At 39.7% G+C, this 22524-nt stretch overlaps 1 protein-coding gene and 1 pseudogene across 2 annotated transcripts in view; one reads left to right on the top strand and one right to left on the bottom strand.

The window, feature by feature from the left end:
* The window catches only part of DERA (deoxyribose-phosphate aldolase), a 163637-nt gene extending 150539 nt beyond the window's left edge, over positions 1-13098 (top strand). Inside the window, exon 11 of the mRNA XM_082421945.1 lies at positions 12898-13098. The gene's annotated coding sequence lies outside the window, so the exon portion shown is untranslated. The remainder of the gene's footprint in view (positions 1-12897) is intronic.
* Positions 13099-18041: 4943 nt separating this feature from the next.
* On the bottom strand, positions 18042-19791 carry LOC309640516 (large ribosomal subunit protein eL18 pseudogene; annotated as a pseudogene). Its single transcript has 2 exons — positions 19765-19791; positions 18042-18479 (listed from the first exon to the last, which is right to left on the bottom strand). The product of its transcript is annotated as a large ribosomal subunit protein eL18 pseudogene (transcript).
* Between the last annotated feature and the right edge of the window lie 2733 nt (positions 19792-22524).

Genomic DNA, 22524 nt, shown 5'->3' with positions numbered 1-22524 from the left:
TAGAATAATTGTCAACTATGTTACACAGAAATGGAGGGTAGATTGTTTCGAGGGACAGAGAAGAGTGCCAAAATTATATCTATACCAGAAATCACAAAATAACTCTGAATAAGGAAGATTTGAACAGAAAGCCTCTGCTATTCAAAATGGGGCAGCTTATTTAAAACCACCTCTCAGCAGAGCCCTGTTCCTTTCATTGCAGTCTGTTTTAATGGGTCACTCTGTTTTGCTTTGTTCGATAATGCCTGCATTCCAGAGCGTTTCTGTACAGTGGTCAAGCTACCAGTTAATTAAATGGAAAAAGCCAGTGAAATTGGTTGCTGGAGCTAACTGACTGGCCAGTTCCATTACAGTAGTTCCAACTGCCCTAAGGACCACTGCCCAAGACTCATTTTTCTATATGTTCCTCCTTGGAATCCAAAAGCTTTCCATTGTTTATCAACCACCAAAATTTTTATTGATGCCTAAAGAGTGCAGGAGAATGAGTGACTTAAAATGATGTGTTTTTAAAAGAGTTCAACTTCCCATTCCTCTTATTCTGGAATCTTTCAATATTTTCACCCCCAAATCTATGTAACACTAGATTTTTCACATAGGAAAGGAGAAATTATCCAGTAAAATAAAGAGTGTGCTGAATGGTATTGAGTCTCTTGGTTAGTGAACTTACAGGTGTTAGGAGTTGACGCAGACATAACAGCAGAGATTAATAATAATAGGTAAAATGTATTCTATTCTAAGCATGTCATGTGAATGTAATCCCATAATCCTCACACAAAAAAATTTACTATCCCTGTTTCACAGATGAGGAAATTGAGGCACACAGAGACCACCCATCTTACTCATATTCCCTTGGGAAGTAGAGTAGCAGCAACCTTCTTCGAGGATTGATGAAAAATAGGTGTTGGTTAATTTGTCTGCAAAACCTTGAACTCCCCTCTCCCCCATACACTCCTTAGCCCCAGGTTGAGCCATTACAGTCTCACATTTATACTTTATGACTCTGACCTCTCAGGTCATAGATAATTGGCTATAAAGGGTGGATCATCCAAAGGCTGGAACGGGCCCAATATTTTCTTTCTCCCAAGACTGCTGGGCTTATCTTAGGGTTGGGGTGGCCCAGAGGCACCTGAGCAAGGAGACGAGGCCAGGAGGCTGACAGGTAGAAGAATCACTGAAGAGAGCAGTGGGAATGAGAGGAACCCTTGGTGAGAAGGAAAGAGCAAACTCTAGCAACATTTTTACTCCCCAGTTCTTGTCTGCAAGAGACCTGGATGTCCTTCTTGCCATTGAGTTCCATGGGAGACCCCTATGGCTTTCTACCAAGCCTCTTTTTATATTTTCTTAACCATGCTTGAGTGAGTTCCTATTATATACAAACAAATGATTCTAAAGAAAACTCTGATTCTTCTTTGAGGGGATTCTGTTCTGCTTCACCCCAAACCACTCTGAATTGCTACACCAAAACACATGTTCATTCGTGGGCTTCCAAAACACCTATCGTATCCCCCCGACACTGATACTGTCATCAGAAGGCAGGATTGACAGAAGGTAAAAACAAAGATGCCGGGAATTCCCTGGTGGTCCAGTGGTTAGGACTCCGTGCTTTCACTGCCGATGGCGCAGGTTCGATCCCTGGTGGGGGAACTAAGATCCCACAAGCCGAGCGGCACAGCCATGTGGTTTTTAACAAGATAGTATATGTCAAATCACCCATCATGGTGCTCGGCAGATCAGAATCCCTTAAATGTTTGTTTTCTTTTTCTTCCCATTTATTCAGTAAACCTTATAGCAACAGTGGGTTCTATATTTTGTAGGTTAAAACCAATGGAAATCTCGTGTTCTTCCATAAATATGTGAATGTGTGTTAATGTGTGTGTCTCTGTTTTCATTTGGGGAAATATGCAGTGGAGCAGTGTGATTAAAGGGGGAGTCAGATTGATAATGACAGTACCCACCTGTGATGATGGTTAATTTGACGTCAACTTGGCTGGGCTAAGGGATGCCCAGGTAGCAGGTCAAACATCATTTCTGCATGTGTTTGTAGGGTGTTTCTGGAAGAGACGAGCATTTGAATTGGTAGACTGAGTAAAGAAGAAAGTCCTAATCAGTGTGAGGGGGGCATCATCCCATCCCTTAAGGGCCCGAGTAAAACAGAAAGGTGGAGGAAGGACACATTCACTCTGCTTGAGCTGAGACATCCATCTTCTCTTGCCTTTGGACATCAGCACTCCTGGTTCTCAGGCCTTTGGCCTTGGACTGAATTATACCCTAGCTTTTCTAGGTCTCCAGCTTGCAGAGAGCAGGGCATGACACTTTTCAGCCTCCATAATCACTTGAGCCAATTCCTATAATCAATCTCTCTCTCTCTCTTTCTCTCTCCCCACCCCATGGAGAAAGATTTATTATAGTAAATAATATATATAATAATTCCCTCTGTATATGTATTTATATCTATATCTATCAATATATATCTATATCTATACCTATATCTGTTTCAGGGTTCTCTAGAGAAACAGATTGGTTCTATTTTGTCTGGAGACCCCTGACTAATATACCATCTAGAGGCTTAGAACGGTGCCTGGCTCAGCGAAAGAGTTCAGGGAATGTTAGCATTAAGTATCATTTTTATTATCATCATTATACTTCTGACCCCTTTCCTTTCTCAATGACATCATTTCTACATCTTTGGATTAGTACTAACCAAGCTTATTCTCTAGATTCTGTGGAAAGATATTATTGATGAGTAAGTTTGATTTACAGTAGCTGCCTGTGTTTCTTTTCTTAAAAGTAATGGTTATTAGGCCCACTATATCTTATTTGCTTGCAAATCTTATTTTTTCCTCTGTTTCTCCAAGAAATATAGCAAAACACTTAAAGCTTGTGTATAAATTTGTTTTGTGTGACACTTTCCTATCATATAAAGAATTGCTTATCAAAGACATTTTAATAGAACTAGATTTAAGTTTACTTTCCAACTGTTTACCTTTTCTGAGTTTCTTTAGTAAATGGGGATATATATATCTTAAAATAAAGGAGATGGTTGTTTATAGTAATGCTATAAACAAAATCCGGATAGTCAATAGTATAGCTTTCCAGTTTTCTGCTTTCATTTAATAGCAAAGTATCATAGAAAAGAGGGGAAATAATGTAAAAAAAAAAGTGCAGTATACAAAATCCAACAGAAAGCCATGACAGGAAATATTAGATTGTACCGTTACTTTTGGGCAAGGATATAATCTCTTCTTCTTTCTTTGTAACTTCACCAGACTCCATAGATTTTGACTGAACTAACTGACATTTATTCTGCCCTAAATACATTAGAAAGAGAACCTTTCCTTCAACATATAATTAGTGTATTTCTTGAGATCAACAGGCTAAACAGACTGCTAGGTGTTTATAGTAATGCTATTATTTCATTTTAGAGAAAAGTGATACAAATAGGAAGAAATGACAAGCCATAGTTTCATGCTGTGTAAATCTAGGCAGGTATCAATTACTATAATGTCCTTATTAGTGGAGATACAATTGTGATTTGATGTCACAAAACATTACCCTTTCCTGACAGATGTTATAAGCCAAACTGCTTTTAAGAACCAGTCAGCCTCAAAATGACAGGAGTCCTGTATCCTCATCAGATTCCACATGGGGAAGGGTTTCGTCTTTCATCTGTCACACTTACCTGAGGTACATGATGTCAGTTGCAAGGCCTACATTTGTAATAACAAGGTGTCCAGGTGTCCTGTTGACATCAGAGCTCAGAGAGCACAGGCTGCTGTGTCGTTGGAAAGGAAGCCACTAGGATAGGGAACCAGTTGCCACATAGGTCAGTTCAGTCTGATGTGAGACACGCAGGAGTGCCAAGAGGTTACTAAGTTCAGTTTGAAGGCGTGGTCAATAGAAAATAACTAAGAGATTACACTCCCACAGATTTTCTCCAAGAGGCAGCCATCTGATCAGAACAGTTGCTAAGAGCAAAGCAGACTAAGAACAACCTTTGAACACCAGGTACCCCAAAGCATATTTCCATGACTCTTTCAAAAACCACTAGGGCCATAGAGTGCCTTCATGAGAGTCTGAAAAAGGCATCCCTATGGGTGGACAAATTAGAAGAAGGCTGCTGTCTAGTTGGATGTGCCAGTTACCAGTCTGTGGCCTTTCAGCCACAGATCCACTCTTCCTCGCCCTACTAACGACTCTGGCACATTTCTTCCTTCCCAGCTGGCACTAAATTAAGCCTGTCAATGGAGGGTGCTAGAGGCACATGGGGGAGAAAGCCCCGCTTCCCGGGTCTGGTGTGTGCTGTCTTCTGGCAGTAAGGCACCTCCCCATCGGTATCTCCCTCCACTTCTCCAAAGGGTGGCTTTCCAGCAAGTTCTGCTCTGGCTGCACCGCAGCAGACTTCTCTGCCATTTCGTGGACCCCGCAGTGCTCTCTCCAGCGAAGTCTGTATCTCAGCCCTGGTGGACAGGGGTCTTTCTTCTAGGTTCATTCCTTATTTGGGTGCTTTGCCTCAGTCGTCGAGGTAGTGGCTGATGCCTACATCAGTGATCTCTGTATTGTTTCGACTTCTCTTTACCCTTGGTAGCTAACCTGTTACTCCAGTCCTCTATTGTGGTTAATTATTCTGTATGTTAAACTTTCCCTGTTCACAGTATATATGGTTTCTGTGTCCTGAATGGACCCCGACTGACACAGTGGATGAATTAGAGTGGTGGCCCTTTGATAAGATTTAGTGAGTACAAAGGAAAAAGCTCCTCTCTCTCCCATGGCAGCAGCCCTCAGCAGGACATGCCACTTGCTGGGTGAGCAAGGGCTGGATTTCCTCACCCATTTGCTTCAGTACATTGGCAGGCATCTTTGAATGCTTGCATAACCTGTACAATTATCAGGAATTGCCCTTTGATGAACCATTGACACTCTATAAATCAAAGCATGCATTGCTGTCTCTGCTCTCAAGATGCCCTCAGGCTAAGTGGGAGAGACAGACAAGTAAATAGACAATGGGAAGTAGGCTTTGATGGAGGGAATCACAGGGTACTATGGAAATGTATAGGCATAGGTGAGAGACCCTGATTATATTGCTGCATAGAATACTTCAGAACACAGAGGCTTAAAACAACAGTAACTATATATAATCTTACAGAGCTTCTATGCGTCAGGAATTTGGGAGTGGCTTAGCTGAATGATTCTGTCTTGGGATCTCTCATGAGGTTACAGTCAAGGTGTCAGCCAGAGCTGCAGTCACTTAAAAGCTCAACTGGGGCTGTGGGATCTACTTCTAAGATGACTCACTTGCTTGGTGGGCAAGTTGATACTAGCTGTTGGCATAAGGCCTCACCATACTAACCTCTCTCCATAGAGCTGACTGAATGATTTCAAGATAAGGCAGTGGGCTTCTCCCAGAGTAAATGATAGAAGAGAAAGCAAGGTAGGATTTACTATTTTTATCACGACATAGCCTCAAAAGTCACATATTTGACTCAGCCATAAAAAAGAAGGAAATGATGCCATTTGCAGAAACATGGATGCAACTAGAGATGATCATACAAAGTAAAGTATGTCAGAAAGAGAAAGACAAATACCATATGATATCACTTATACGTGGAATCTAAACTATGACACAAATGAACCTATCTGCAAAACAGAAACAGACTCACGGACAGAGAGAGCAGACTTGGGGTTGCCAAGGAGGGGTGGCTGGGGGAGGGATGGACTGGAGATTGGGGTTAGCTTTTATATATAGAATGACTAAACAATGAGACCCTATTGTACAGCACAGGGAACTATATTCAGTATCCTTCGATAAACCATAACGGAAAAGAATATTTTAAAAAAAAGAATGGAGATATATATATATATATATGTGTGTGTGTGTGTATAACTGAGTCACTTTGCTGTACAGCAGAAATTAACATGACATTGTAAATCAACTATATTTCAATAAAAAAATCACATATTCGACAACTTCCTATAGGTTACACAGGTCAAGCTTACTTAATTTAGGAGGAGACCGCAAGAGTGTGAATATCAGGAGGTAATATAATCAGCGGCCATTGTAAAGACTGGCTACTGCAGACCCCCTACAACAAACCAGCGGGAGGAAAGCTTCCTGCCAGAGAGAATATTGGAGGTGGGAATGGCAGGCTGCGGTAGCAAGTGATGTAGAGTAAAATAATGTCCCAAGCAAAGGTATTAGCATGTGCAAATGTCTGGGAAGGTGAAAGGTATGGCAAGTGTTGAAGTATCATTCTATTACACATTTCAGGGTTTTGAGGTAGGAGGGTAGTGCTGGGCAAATGCAGTGAGAAATGATTGGATAAATTGTCAGAGGTAAAAATCACAAAGGACCTTGTTCAGCATTCTGCTTGGAGGCTGTGGGTAGCCATGGACAAATTTTAATCAGGGTAATGATTTTTAATACTTGTACCTGGAAAGAAAGCCACTCAGATTCAGTGCACTTATTGCAGTGTTAATTTCCAACTCTTCTTAGAAGCACAAATACCTTCAGTATGGACCTCCTGCCCTTTTCTCTGTTCCTTCTCTCATTTTCTTGTCCTTGAGCACATCTGAAGCATAACGGGCATGGCCAGGGTGAATTGAGAGGTTATGTTCCCGGTCCTACAACCTTCCTGGGAAGCCCCCGTTATGGGCCTGCTGGCTTGCTGGGTGTTGCAGGCACTGTGGTTGAAAACAGACTAAGTGACATCGGCTTCAGTCAGTGACAGTGCTGGAGTCAAGGGACATCATTGCTCTGAAAAGGCCGTTTTATACAAGTGTCTGTGTGGCAGGCCAGCTGGGGATTCTTCAGTCTTTTCCGCAGTAATCATAAGCAAGGAAAATAAAACTGTTGACATTAGCATTTTCAAAGATAAAGAACAACAGTGTGTGTGGGTGTGTGTGTGTGTGTATGTATATATAATTTATATTATATTACACAAATATTATATGTATTATAGATATATAGTATAATTTTATATTATATAAATACAAACATAAATATGAATAAATTATACACACACACACACACACATATATGTTAGGTCTGAGACCCTGGATTAGGACACATTATGTGTCTCTTCCAGGAGTAGAAGCAATGCATTAAAGTCAATTTCCAATTTTCCATAGAAGAAGGAATAAGAGAAAATTAAAATCCTTACATAATCCTTACTCTCATTTCTATTGTCATAGTCTTCTCTTGGAGCACCTTAGAGGTGTAAGCAAGTCAGTTTACAAGTAACAAATTGCCTAATTTTAATCCCTTCCACTAATTTATTCACATGCCTTGGCAATTTACTTTCCCTTCTTAAGACAATTGGCTCACTGCATAGTTAGGGAGTAGGCATGGTTAGCCTTTAAAAATCTCTTTCAGATTGAAAAGATCCCGTTTTATGAATTTCAGTCGTCAAAGCAACACTCTTATTGGAGATGCTAATGGCTGTGGGAAGTGTGAGATATGAAAAGAGATACAGTAATTCCCAAGCCATATAATCAGTCTCTGAATAATTTAAAATTTCGTGTGCTACTAGACCCTGTGTTTTACTTGCTGTTGACATAATTAACAAAGGAAAGAGTCATCAAAAACTCCTAATGAAGAGGAAGTCCATCTTGCTGATTCCTCGTCTAATTTTTTTCGAGAAGTACCCTAACTGGATTAGTATAGCTCTTAGGAAAAGATCATACACATTTAAAATTCACTGTCCATTTAAAAGAAAATATAGATAATTTTTAAAGATAACCTGGGGGGCCTTATACCTCCTTATTTAGTCCATTCTTCCCAAGATATTTCTTGGTTCCTTATACGTTTTCTCAGTGCTTTGGTACTGACTTGCACTCATGGTCTGTAGAGGCCCAAGGACTGAAGAGCCATTCCAGCGGCCAAGAAAGATACAGGAAGCTCTGGCCGACAGGGCAAAAATCCCAAACAGGAAAGACACATGAAGTTCACAGAGCAGGGGCAGGATGGAAGGGAAAAGCTCTGATGAGCACTGAATTACCCCAAAGTTCCTCAGTTACAGCTATTTGAGTTGACTGTGGACGAAATCTCAACTAGTCACTTATTTTACTAGCAAATGTGGTAGTTAACTTTATGTATCAACTTGACTGGGTCATGGGGTGCCCAGGTATTTGGTGAAACATTATTCTGGGTATTTCTATGAGGGTGTTTGTGGATGAGATTAACATTTATATTGGTAGACTGAATAAAGCAGATTGCCCTCCCTATTATGGGTGGGTCTCATTCAATCGTTTGAAGGCTTGAACTGGACACAAAGTCTGATTCTCCCCCAAGTAAGAGAATTTCTCCTGCCTGTGGGCAGAACTGGCTTGCCTTGGTAGAGTATAATTATTTGGGGAGAGGGGCAGGGAAAACGTCTCTTTTTCTAACCCCACAAAAGTCTTTAATACCTACTGATAGATGCCTAAAATTCTTCTTCTCTCTTCCTTCTTGATATATTTCCAAAACTTCCAAGAATATAACATTTTGAACAGTTATTTATAGCATTTTGGGATCAGTTAGCATCCAGACAGGAAATTGGAAACCACATTAGGTATTTCAATAGAGAGAGTTTAAGAAAAGAATTGCTTAAGCAAATGTTGGAAGAATGAAAAAGCAAAGGGTGAGTATTTATGTTACACCAAGATAGTAATTGTAGGAAGTAGTCCCCTTAGGAACAAAAGGAAGAGGTTGGAGTTATCTAAATCTACAAGCTTAGGGAGGAGGCCATGCAGAGTTGGAATTCAGACTTCTTGGTACAGGTAGCTGTCTAGCAGCATCTGGTACCTAGAAGTCAGAGCAGTGGCCCCGTGGATGCAGGACTCAGAAACTTGAGTGGGAGAACTTCCCAGCTTCACCTCTCAGGTATCTGGGAGTGATGAAGAAGGCTGGGGACTGGGTCCACTAGGCTATTGCCGGCAAGACGTGAACACCTGGCATATAAAAAGCAAGTCCATGTTCTATCTCTCTTGTCTCTCTCTCTCTCCTTCCCTCTATTGGCTATGCGTAACAGACAAACGATAAACAGTTTTGCCAAGTCCTAGTCCTAGCATCTCAAAATGTAGAGGGATGGATTTACATCTGGGAGATAGGAGTTTAATAACCATTATGAATGGAAAGATTTTAAAACAGGTTTTGATGGAGAAGAAAACCTAAGTAGATAGATTCTAGTGGTATTAGAGGGGAGCATGAATGAAATTACAGGAGGGTGGACAGCAGAATAGAAAGGCATCCTTGTGACAGTTTTGTACAGTATCAGCCTTGATGCCTCTAGATAATAATAGTAACAAAGAAAGGTTAAAGCCAGTGGTAAATAGTAGTAAATCTATAAATAACAAAACAATAATATACACTTATATTTAAAATCTGTATTGCTTATCCAGCTATGCTAAGCATGGTGTAGAAATACTTTATACCCATGCTGATATTTTGTAATCTTCAGTGACTCTGATAAAAATGATTAAACTTATTGTAGATATAAGAAATAACTATAGTAATATAATTGAAACATTAAAACATCATCACCTTGGGAAATTATACAATATTCCAAATATTTAAAGAGTTAACATTGGATAATTACAATGTTCCTGGCAATGTTTTAAGGGCTTTACATGTATTAACTCACTTAGTTCTCACCATAACCCTGTTTCTCTTATTTTACCCATTTTATAGATAAAAAAGACTATGACAGAGATGAGTTAAGTAACTTGGAAATAATCACACAGCCCCAAGTGGCAGAGCTAGGATTTTACCCCAGTATTCCGGCTCTTAAGCATTCCAGTTTACACTGTTAGTAAAAACATTTTTGGATTAAAAAAAAATCTCTTTCAGTCATATTGTGAGCTTTAGTTTCCTTATCTATAAATAAGGATAATAATTTCTGCGTGATAGGATTTTTTTTCTTTTTTTTTAATATTTTTTCATCTTTATTGGAGTATTATTCCTTTACAGTGTTGTGTTAGTTTCTGCTGTACAACAAGGTGAATCAGCTATATGTACACATATATCCCCATATCCCCTCCCTCTTGAGCCTCCCTCCCACTCTCCCTATCCCACCCCTCTAGGTGGTCACAAAGCACCGAGCTGATCTCCCTGGAGATAATATATTTTTAAACACTGAAATTCAGTTTCTAGAGTTGAAAAATACAATGTCTGAGTTGAAAAGTACACTGGATGGAGTTAACAGATTACATATTGCAGAAGAAAAGATTAGTGAACTTGATAGCAAAGCAAGAGAAACTTGGAGAAAATTTTTATAAAGGAAAAGAGTATTAGTGAGCTGTGGGATAACTTCAAGCAGCCTAATATATGAGTATTTGGAGTCACCCCCAAAAAAGAGGAGTGGCAGCAGAAAAAAATTTTTTTAAAGACATAATGGCTGAAACTTGACAAAACAAATCGAACAAGTTTAAGGAGCCCATAGCAAAAGAAACATTTTTTTTTAAAAGCAGGATGCATCATAATCCAATTGCTCAAGGACATTATGAGTATGCTAGGTTTCATGATTTTTGTGTTCTTTAGTCATAGCGGAAGTTTCAGTTAAGCAAGCTAGTGAGAGACTCTCAAATGGTGTGTGTTGTATCACAGTATGTGGACATTTTCTCACCCAATATCTGACTAGTTTCTGCTGGGTGGCACTCACTGGCTTTCAAAATAAGGCCCAGGATGCAGTCCACACAGAACATTGGAAAGAATTTGTTGGTACCATCACTCCAGCTACTAACAGGGCATCAAAGTGGTAATCTCTTTTTGTAAGTATTCTTCTATTCACCAGGTATTCGATTCTGTTTCAAATTAACAACCAGTTTGAGCTTCAGCGTTCTGTTGGTTTCCATTTAGCACTTCTACTCAATATTGGTTAAACAGTGAATTTACACACCTTCTTTTTATAATACTAGGTAAGGGAAGTATTACTAGACAAACGTAATATCCATTCTTGTCATACATTCAAGTAGAAGAGATGCAACCAGGTCACATAAATTATGTTCATTCAATTTTTATCCAAGCTTTCAACTTAATCTCATCAACTGGTACATCCTCGTAATCCTCCCAACCTAAATGTAGCCCTGTAGGTCTTCACCAATGTATTTTTGAAGCGTGATAGGATTTTTGTAATGATTAGATAATACATTTGTTAAAAGTTCTAGTACAAAGTTTAGCATGTATTAAGTCCTTAATAAGTGGTAGTTGTCATTTATACTTCTGAATATCTTTATTGAGGTAGGTGAAATGTAAGTCATCTGGTGGCTCACTTAATATTTTGGAAATAAACAAAAATACCTCCTGTAACCAAGATTCATGAGCAAAGGGAGAGTTCATACTAGCCACTAATACAGACTGATAAACAACAATGTGTTCTAGGAAGGACAGCATGGATTTTCTTATGTGCTTTTTAAGCCGTTAGTTATATTAATAGATCATTATCCGAATAATCATCCTAACTTTTAAAATCTCAATTTCTTAAATAAATGGGAAGCATGAAAACAAGACAATTACTAGCAGAGACCTTTTGGCCTGCCCCACTAGCCCTACCCAATCTGCACTCAAGAGGAAAAATACCGTTTAGGGACTTGAACAGTGATGGGCTCTAAGGTGATTTATTTTTCTCTTTGCTTTTAAAAAAAGAGAGATGAGAGGATAATGCAGTGTAATGGCTGCATTGTGTAATTGTGGATACAGCAAAGATAATAATATGCTTCTCTAGCATGAAACAATAATTCTGATTCCTTCTCATTATTCTGAAAGTGGATGAACACATATATCCAAATGTTCTAAATGAAAGCCTTGTTTTGTATGGTTATTTACTGAAGAGACCTCGTACAAATACCCATGTAAGACTAGGCCTCCATATTGATTAAAAACTAACTCAGATGGGCCACAAAGAAGAAAAAAAAAAATAATGCAACGCTTTGCTCTTGGGGTGTTTTAGGAAATTTCAAAACATGGCTAGAACTGTAATAACCAAAAGCATCTCAGGTTTGTAACCAAGGCAACTCTTCCCGCTCTGCATTCAGGCTTCCCTGTTTATCTATTGTAGTGCCAATAATTGCAGCTGAGAGGAGTCTCTGTTTGTTGTGAGAGACAATTAGCACTTGAAATAAAATAACAGATTTAAATAAATTGGGGGACTCAACAGTGTGACCTGATCTCCTAGAAACAAGCAACAGCTTTGGAATAAGATTGTGTTTGCAGCAGTCTCCAGAGTGAGAGAGTCATCATCCAAAGAAACTTGAGGTCTTATTGGTGATTACTTTAGTTGTTATGGTTGAAAACCATTTGTTTCTCCTTAGATTCTGTTGGAAAATAGTTTCATAAATCCAAACCTGTAAGAAGCCTGCAAGAAGGCGATACTGAATTTCCAATGATAGGCTTCTTCAAACAAGTTGTCTCTACATGTAATGCTTCATTAAAAATATTTCCTCCAATTACTGTCACAATTACTCTTCTCTGTTATATAGGCTGTATTTTAAATGACTGTTTATTTTCATTCAGATGCAAATGGAAAGCTTTGCAACTCTACGTCTTTGCCTCACCTGCAATTTTTGCTTTCAAAACGAAACTCACCGTTAGTATTAGGACCATTTACAGAAATCATTCCATGGCACAGTCTCTCCAAATCAGTGTTAATGAACTCGTGGACCCGTGACTCTTAAAGACTCTCCGAAGTCTCAATAAAATAAATCTCAATAAAGTGTTCCAAGGGCAAATAAGTTTTCCCTGACTCTACTTTCTTTCAGAGTCTCATTTATTGTTTGTTTAACCAGCACTCTGGTCTCCTTTTCCATGTGATGAGATTTCTGCCAGAATGATACTCCTAGCCTCTCCCTTCAGCGCTCCAATTTGTGAGTTCAAGAGAAGAAACGGAACGAGCCGGACTCAACCCATTCTGGACTTTTCTTTTTCAGAGTGAACGTGTCCACAGGCTTCATGAATTCCCATCCACGCTCAGCCATGTGGTAAAGGCTCTGTTTCTAGGGGGGAAGTGGCCTGCAGCTGTCAAACTATCCCATGAATAAAGAATCTTTTAAATTCACCGATAAAGGCAGATCTAAAGCCACATTCTCCAATCAACTTTAACAGTAATAAAGCTGTTGGTTTGATCTCCATATGTCTATCTCTTCTATCTCTAAATTGGTTCTGAATTCAACTGGGAAAGAGGCATGTTATGTATTGGCTTCTCCACGCACCGAACATATGTCTTCCCCATCAAACGTAGTTGATAAATAGTAACTAATGACGACAAAGTCATAGAATGTAAATTCCACGAGAGCAGAGCCCTTGCTTGTGTTATTCACTGCCATTTTTCTAGTACATAGAAGTTATTAAAAAATACCTGTTGAGTGGCTGAAGTTACAGCTTCTTTAGCTCAGATCGCAAAGATTCTCACATTTCAGAATAAAGCATTTGGGGTATTTCATTTTTTTTTTTCTCACTAACACCCGAAAGATTGATGAAAGGTGGTCTCAATGTAAATGAAAGGACTGGAACCACGGCAGAATGGTTGAATTTTTCACAGGAGAAATTGACAGTCTGGTGTGCCACGGATTGGAATTGAGGCTTATCTAAGGCTTCTTCTCTGGCCCAGGACCACAGGACTGGGAAATCTCAAAGGATGGAAAAGGAACAAAGCACTGACATGGGCCAGTGATAAAGGCTGGTCCTAAGGAACACAAGGAAGGGATCTGAGGATGTGAAGGGTAGATTCTAAAGTAGATAGGGAGCTCACACAACGCTGGGTATGAAGCAACGGAAGAGAATGTCTCTGAGCCACTGCCCCCAGCAGGATGTGTAGACTGACAGAGAATAGGGTGGCACAGGACACTGGGAAAGATGTTTTCAGAACAGGAAGCCATTCCTGATGCCGACGACAGTGGACTTTAAAATCTACACACTTTGATCCTGTCTGCCAGCGAGACAGGAACTGGCTGTGAGAGCTGTAGCAGGACAGACTACGCTGAGGCAGAAACAAGTGAAGAGGGCGAGTGCCTAAAGCTCTACCTGCTGGAGGGGAGGAAAGCCTGCCAGAAACTCAGAAAGGGGACACTTAAGAGAACTACAGGCAGCTGCAAATGAAAAGACGGAGAATTGATCCTAGAGACCTCAAAACAAAAAAGACAATCCCACAGCACAGGAGTGTAGAACTGGGGCAACACACAGTGAAGAAGATTCGAGCCCAGAAGCTGTTCTTTTGCTCACACGAGCTCAGGGTTCCTACGAGGAATTGGTATGTTATCTCCACTGTATAGTGTTTCTAATTTGTTGTCCATAATTAGGCCTAAGAATAGCAAAATGTTTATAGCTCTCATTCCTGTGTATGGATTCAGGCATTCCCCAGAAATCTCTTAATGAAGTCCCGAGGCTACCTTTCGGGTACTGTCCTATGTAGGACTCAACTATTAGTTAACATTATGGTGCCTAGCACGGGTAAGAACGTGCAGACAGAAGTGCATCGTTCTATTTTGATAAAGCACGTTACTTAAGTGACAGAGTCCTGGGAGTTCAGGTGTCGTGCCTGATTTCAGGCTCTGCAGTTAGAGCACCTGGGTTTGAACTCTGCCCAGCCACTTACTTGCTAGTTGTAAAAGCTTGGGTCAGTCACTCCTCATTTGTAACTTCAGTTTCCTCATCTGCATAAACGTACACATGGAGACTGGAAGAGTGTTTGTAATATAGAGCTGTAGCAAGAATCCAATAAGGTGAGTCACGTACATTAAATAAGTGTTTATATAAAATGAATTGATTACCTGTTTATGTAAATTTCCTGAGTTTTTCACACTAGGTAATTCACATAAAACCCTTTGCTCTGTGACTGGCATATGGCTAAGTTCACAGAAATGGGGAAATGTTACTGTTAATGGGTCCCAAGCGTGTGCTGAGTGCCTGCTGGGTACTGAGTGACTGTCGAACATGTGCTGAATATCCAGCTATTGCTCTCCAACCACACTTTATATTTCATGTTTGGTCCAGCCTCTTTCAAAGCTGCGAATTTTCCTTTTCTCTACAGGATCACTGACTTTTTTCTTCCAAAGCGCATAAGCAGTATATGACTGGTCTGCCTCTCGCAGTCTACCTCTTCTCTTCCCTATTGAAATTTTAGTGACAAGTGACTTGGTAATATGATCAGTAATCCCTGGACCCCCTGCTTTTCCCATCCTTGTATTATTCAAGGGCTCTGATTCCCATTGCCTCTTTCCATCCCCTTTCCCCCTCTTCCTTCTTCCTTCATGTATTTCGAAGCCTCTATTATGTACACTGTATATTGCTAGAAGCTGTGGAAAATCCCAAGAAGCACACTCACATGTACACACACACACACACACACACACACCATGTTCTCAAGCATTTAGAATCTATTTGAGGAGACAAGACATAAAAAGTTAAATATAAGACTTGAATGGCCATGCAAGACACTATTGTAAGATATGTACCAAAGCTGTTTATAATATGATCAGTGATAGTCCTTACAAACCTAGCATATCGCACTGTCAATCTCTGTTGTGAATAATTTAGAGTTTCTGATTCCTTCTTGAACACAGCGATGGCTTTACTCTATAGTCATGAAGATGTAGAAATCATCGAATTCCAGTGATGCTAGATGAACTTAAAACCTTAAGCTGGAAGAAGGTAGAGATCCAAACGTCCACATAAAGGAAATTCAATAGCAGTTATATTTTTGGAACTTGATGCAATTATTTGTTAGAGGGGCTCTCGAAATCACCACCAAATTCCTACTAGAGTGTGGATGAGCATAAAATACGAACAGAAAATTTGCCAACTAATGATATACAGAGAATTATTCCAAGTAGTGATGTTTTGATAAATGGAGCTATTGTGTTTGGGAAATGTGAAATGAAACACAGATATGCAAGTAGGAGGAAAAACTTGGAACGCAGTAATGCTAAGTGAACTGGAGTTATAACTGGTGGCAAATTCATAGGAACATGGAATGCAAGGGGTGCAGAAAAGAAAGACAATATGACTTTAGACTAAGCCAAGAAGTCACATTATAGATCAAGGGAAACAGGCAAGTCTGTTTACGTCTCCTTGGTGAAACACTTTTGGAATAATGCACATGATCTCGGGGTTTCAGCACAAGAAAGACGTTGAAAAACAAAGGAGATTCCGATGTGAAAAGCACAAGTGATTATAAGGACCTGCCAGATTGATTTATGAGGTGTGACTGGCACAGTCACCACCTAAATCTGTGCACACATGTGAGCCTCTCGCACAGAAACCCAATGATTATCAAAACAATTATAGTCTTCTTTCTCCGTTCTGTTGTCAAGGATAAGCTTTTGTTGGCTTAAGATCCCTTGCCTTGAGAAGGAGATTATTTTAAAATTTGTCATCAGGCAGGCCCTATCCAGGAAATAAAAATACGTGCAATTCACATACAATTGTCAAATGCAAGCTCGTTTGTAATGAGCTAAAGAGACGGTAGTTCTAAAAACAAATGGTTCTAGAGGCAACAGAAATGAAAAATAACCTTAGCGGATGGATAAGGAGTAGTTGTTGCTAGACTTAGTCTTGGCCAATAACCCAAGTGGGAGAGGAGAGGTAATAGAATGCAGAAAGAGATGAAAAACAAGCAAACAAGGCTGAAGGATGAGACGTGCGCATTCAGGGACATAGTTTCTTAGGAAAGATGAGAGAGCTTGAGCTAATTTAATGATCATCAGGAAGGTGCTTAAAATTATCTTGTTCACTTAAAAAAAGGTAACTATATTAGAAGCCATAAATTACTGAAATTATTATACCAGTATATAAGGAAAACACGAATGTTTTAAATATAGGGTAAAAGTAGTTCTTGTTGGAGATACTGTTTACTCAAAAGGCTGACTCTGCATATATAAATGTTACGAAAGAAATCACTTTAAATTCCTTATGTAGTCAACTGGCATTTTCTAGTGAACTGCAAAAAAAGTCAACAGCAAATGCAAAGAATTTTAGAATACCTATATCTCAGAAACGATTGCCTTTTACTTATAAATGCACTTTAGAATATATTCGGCATGAATTGTTTTCTGTTTGGAAATAATTGCCTATAAGTGGTATAAAGAAAAGGAAAGTTATGGGCAAACACACAACTTGTAAAACTAAAGTATTTTAATGATTGTGATTCCACATATACTTATGCTTGATTTTAGGGGAAGTGTTTTGAAATTCATGTAGAGCACTGAAAAAAAGTTATAGCACAAATGAGTCAAACTGAGGTCAACCAAATTATAAATGAAAACATGTACCTCACAGTACGTTTATTTTCAACATAGTCACAAAATAACCTGTTTAGCCGCTGAAACAAAGCTTATACATTTAAAAATTTATTTTAGAATTAACATCTTTTGAAAAAGTCAAAATTAGCTCCATCTGTACAAAAACCTCCCATTGCTTATCATTGTTTATCGAATCAAATGAACAATTTTCAGCTTATAGGCAACTCAATTATCTATTCCAGGCTGCTCCACAGTATAGATGACTCAACCTATTTTTCCTATTTCATTACTTCATATATTTATATGAACTTAAATAGTTGGTTACTTCTTTGTGAAGTAAACTTAATAGTTGGTTACTTCTTATAACTTAATAGTTGGTTACTTCTTTGTGAAGCGAACAGAATAATTTTAAGCACCTTCCTAATCATAAAGAAGTTCTTTCAAGTTCTTAGAAGATATCTCATATGTTTCTTCTTGCCTAGTTGTTGCCCTTCAGGTGTCTACGCAGGCCATGTAGGTGACATAAGTAGATACGGTGGATCTGGAGGGGACCAGACACATGGGAAGGGACACACCTGTCTGAGGGTGAGCCTCTGCACAGCCCTGATTGTTGGCATGCAGTAATGGTTGGCCTGCTTGCTAGCTCTTCCAATTCTTTAAGAGGAGCCTGAAATCTAACGCTTATGTGAAATTTCCAACTTTTGAAAGTGGGAATTGATTTTTTAAAAAAATACTATGTAAACTCCAAAAGAAAATAAACAGTTTCCAGGCTAAATATGGTCCTTGGGCTTTCATCATTTTTTTTTTTTTTCTTTTTTCAGCATCCAAAATCTTTTTCATAACAATGCAGGATCTGGAGTGAGTTTTTGTAGCCACGGCTGGCCTGTTGGCCTTTGGGCCCTTGGAGCATATGTGGCCGTGTGGGGTTCCTGGGACCTTGCCGAGATGCCTGGATGCGTCTCGGCCCTTTCAAGGACTGGAGAGGAGGACAGGGCCACAGCCCTTGGGAGGGGGGCGTGCAGGGCCAGCTGGTCAAAGGGGAGGATCTTGCCCCTGGCCTTGGGGATGTGGCTCTGGTGCGGCTGCCTGCCCGCAGTGTCCTGGCCAGGACGCTTCATCTTCCGGATCAGCCGGGAAAGGGACAGAGGCGGCCGGTGGGTGCGACTCACAAACAGCCTCTTCAGGCCAACCTGGTTGAAGGTGGAGTCAGTTTGTCTGTCCAGAAGCCTGTGCAGATTGGCCAACAGCCTTAAGGAGGTGTCCTGGCTCTTGGGCTTGTCAACGAAAATAATCAATAAACAATCAATAATAAGAATAGAAAAGAGTTTTATATGAGCCAAACTGAGGACTATCCTGGAAGCCCCCTTCCCAGAGTAGTCTGAGAAACTGCTCTGGAGAAGCAGGGTTTTCAGCACGGTTTTATATCTTGTCAGAACAAAGAACATCAAACAAGTCAGGGTTAGGACTTCCCTGGTGGCATAGTGGTTAAGAATCCGCCTACCAATGCAGGGGACACGGGTTTGAGCCCTGATCCAGGAAGATCCCACATGCCAGGGAGCAACTAAGCCCGTGCGCCACAACTACTGAGCCTGCGCTCTAGAGCCTGTGCTCCGCAACAAGAGAAGCCACCGCAGTGAGAAGCCTGCGCACCGCGATGAAGACGCAATGCAGCCCAAAATAAATAAATAAATTTATTAGACAAACAAGTCAGGGTTACATTTCTTCAAGGTTTCAAAAAAAAAAGCAACAAAAAACAACACATACACAGTGAGTCAGCATGGCCTTGGCATCTGGGAAGGGAGTCTTATTGTCAAAGGAGGACCAGCATTGGTGTCCCAGGAAGAGGGCATTTAATCTTTACTTTTAACGTGGACATTCTTTACTTTTGGTCAATGTGCCCTTTTTCTTTAATAATTAAAGCAGATGTGTAATGTGTGTTTGATAGGCCACCAACAGGCTATTTTAGTTAGCATAAAATTCAAGTTAACGCATGTATAAGCCAGCATGACTTCCCTATATCTCAGTATGTGAACATTTCTTTTATCAGGCTCCTTGTGTCAAACCTTTCTGTCCCTTGGCCAGGTCCCGAAAGAGAGAGCAGAGCCAGGGTGAGTGGGGAAAGCCTTCAGCCAGTGGCATCTTGGTCCTTGAACTTTTGGTTTTAACCTCTATGGCAAACTCTAAACCAACTAACTCCCAACCTCCAATTCAATTTTCTGCCCTTGTGTCTTTGTTCACACCAGTTCATGGGCCAGGACAGCTGTCTTCCCTTTTTTCCTGCCAATTCACTCTGAAACTTCCCCTGATCCTCTTATTCATGAAATATCCCTTCTTTTTCTCCAGATCTCTTTTTTGTCCTCTGGATCCATGTAATAGTAAACCCTTTCCTACACCAAAGTGTTCTTTGTGTCTTATTCATTTATATATGTATTTTATTCTTACTGCTAACAGTATAAAGTCCTTGAAGGCAGAGATTATTTTACTATGCCTGACACTTAGGAGACCTTCAGTAAATGCTTGTAGAACTGAAATGAATTGGATATGGAGGATATGACTTACAGGTGCCCTGTTGGCAATGTTTTTCATGGAGACTCTTTTTTGAGCTGAACCATGTAGAGTTAATATTTACAAGGCTAAAGTCTAGGAAAAAAATCAGTTAAATCATGTTTCCTTAACAGATGGTGCATCTGTGTTTCCTAATGCAATATCCTGACTCTGTATAATTGTCATAATTAAGTAATAGTTGCCTGCACAATCTTTGGTAAAAAAGAATCTCTCCTATATGTGGAGTTTAAGGTAATGTCCCAATCCTGATGAATAAATGCTCCTGCATTTGACTCAACGTGGGCTGTTTCTGGTAGATTTCCTTCTTTGACCCCAAACAATTGATGAAGTCCTTCTTGGTTCAGTTTGTGAAGGTAGGTAGTTTAGAGCAAACCAGGCCTATGTGGTTAATTTCTGAAATGATCCTGGGACCCAGGACACAGAATTTTCTGGCTTTCTGGTCACTCACAGCTTGGTCTAATGCTTGAGTTAGTATCGGGGGGACTCAGCAGAGCTTGAGGAGTGTTGATGGATTTTTTTTTTTTTCACTCACTTGAGCACTAAGTACATTTATCCATAGGATAATGATAAGAATTAGAAATTGTTATCATTCATACTTCTTTCTGTTTGATCTATATAAGTGCATTGTTTACAGGACAGTTGGGTGTGTGGTGGAAAGATCATTAAATGAGACCAGCTGTTTGAAAAGCAAGGAGGTCACCTGAGCACCCCAGGATTAGTTTTCTCATGTGTAAGATAAAAAAATGATATGCCTGCCTCTTAAAGTAACCCTCATTTCAGGATTAAATGAAATAATGTATGTGAAAACAACTTTGTGAACATGCTTTCCAAGTGTTCACCGTTGTTTATTTGAAGAACTTACGCACTGTTCCTTTGGTGGTTGATATCTAATTTCTTGGGAACCCTTTTGAGTCAACAAACAATGGCAGGACCAAATCAGGCCAAACCCACTGGTTTACTTATTGTCTAAGGCTGCTTCACTCAAGCATGGCAACGCTGAGTAGTGACAACAGAAACCTTAGGTCCCATAAAGCAAGAAATATTTAATATCTAGTTCTTTACAGACAGAGTTTGCCTACTTCTGCATAGTTTTTCACTTGCAGGAGATATTCAGACATTTGGCTTCAAGTCTGAACTTGAAGAGTGCCCCACCTAGACCTTCTTAGGTTTACTGTTTATTTTTCCTGTGGTCACGGGGGCAGGAATGAAAACACCTGTGGGATTTGGGACCAGAACAATAATTACTTCTCAGTCTTATCTGCTGCAGCCAGAAGAAAACATCTGCTTTTTTAATTTTGCAGAGAAGGGCAGAATTAAAACTCTCTGGGGACTTCCTCTGTATCTCTGACACAGAGAGGGAAGGTTGGAAGGCAGGTGAGAACATTTCCGGTGTAACAATGCAAACTTAGCACAAATCAAATTAGCTGAGGGTGAAGCCTGGGCTTTAAAGTTTAAACCTAAATAGGTCTCATTGCTGTTCTTGAACCAGTGGATATATGTTGGCAAAAGTCCCACTAATTCTTCGATTTGTTTAATAAAAGTCATTTTAAAAAAATCAAATGGATCACTGGGCAGAAATTTGACCAGAAGCACCTTCCAAGTGATAATTAGCTAGTCAATTTTTTTCTGAGTTTTATGTTACCATAAATATTCATGACACATTCCCCATCAAATTGTTAAGTTCTTCAGGAAACGCTGTTATCAGTTTAAGAACATGAATCAGACTGATAAAGCTAATTGGTTAGGCTTCTTTTTTCTCCTTCATTTTAAATAAAGCTGTCCAAGGTTCCCAGGGTAATGAAGAGCTTTGTTGTTATGACAACTGCTTATTCCTTTCCCTTTGAAGAAGCTTGTGATGTGATAGGCAACACATCAGGAATAATTAAAACAAATGATAAGCGAGACACATCCACTTAGAGGAATAAACCAGCACAAACTTAAACCATTTTACTGGTTTTCAATTACTGTTTTCATCGCAGGAAATTCACATCATTTGAGCTGGTCATTTGTGCCAATTTCCATCATTTCTTCATCCAAAAATCTTGTCAGTCAGGGAGGATTTAGTTATATACCGAGACCTTTTTTGCCCAGTGCCTCTCACTGTCTAACTTACTCTTCTCCAAATAGTCTGAAACACCAGAAGTGATGGTTTATCAGGGCAAAGGGGCACACTTTAAAATGATTCTGAAAGCTCACATGATTTACATGCTCTGATTTCTTCAAGGAAAGGGCGGTTGTAGTACTATGGCTTTAGAGCTCACTCCCTAGAACCATAACACAGCTTTCACTTGCTGCTTTGTGCCAAATTCGTTCACATCCCTTTCTCCTTTAACTTTTACTTGTTGATATCATGTCCATTTCACAGCAGAGGACTCCAATCCCCCAAAGTCCAAGGGACACGCTCAAGGTAACTTGGCTGAAAATAATTAGGCGAGAATTCAAACTCAAGTCTTTTGACTCTAGTTGCTCTTTATAAGATGCTAAATTGAAGGAAAACATTGATTTGAATAATTAAAATATAATTCTCTACTGAGGTGGGCTATTACTCTTCAATTCCTCCTCATTTCTTTGCTAACCACTTCGACTAGCTAGCCTAATGCATTCTTCCCCCAACTCCAGGGCATGAACCATTGGGGGGTTATAAAAATTTTAGGGATAAAACACAGATTCTTTTAATTTTAAAAAATTAATGAGAGACTAGGATATAAAGTGTCAGGGTTTCTTCACACGTAATGTGGGTTTAATGTATGGTTT

The sequence above is a fragment of the Balaenoptera physalus genome (assembly GCF_965194825.1).
Source record: "Balaenoptera physalus genome assembly, chromosome: 13".
Classification (NCBI taxonomy): Eukaryota; Metazoa; Chordata; class Mammalia; order Artiodactyla; family Balaenopteridae; genus Balaenoptera; species Balaenoptera physalus.
This window is presented reverse-complemented; position numbering and strand designations above follow the sequence as displayed.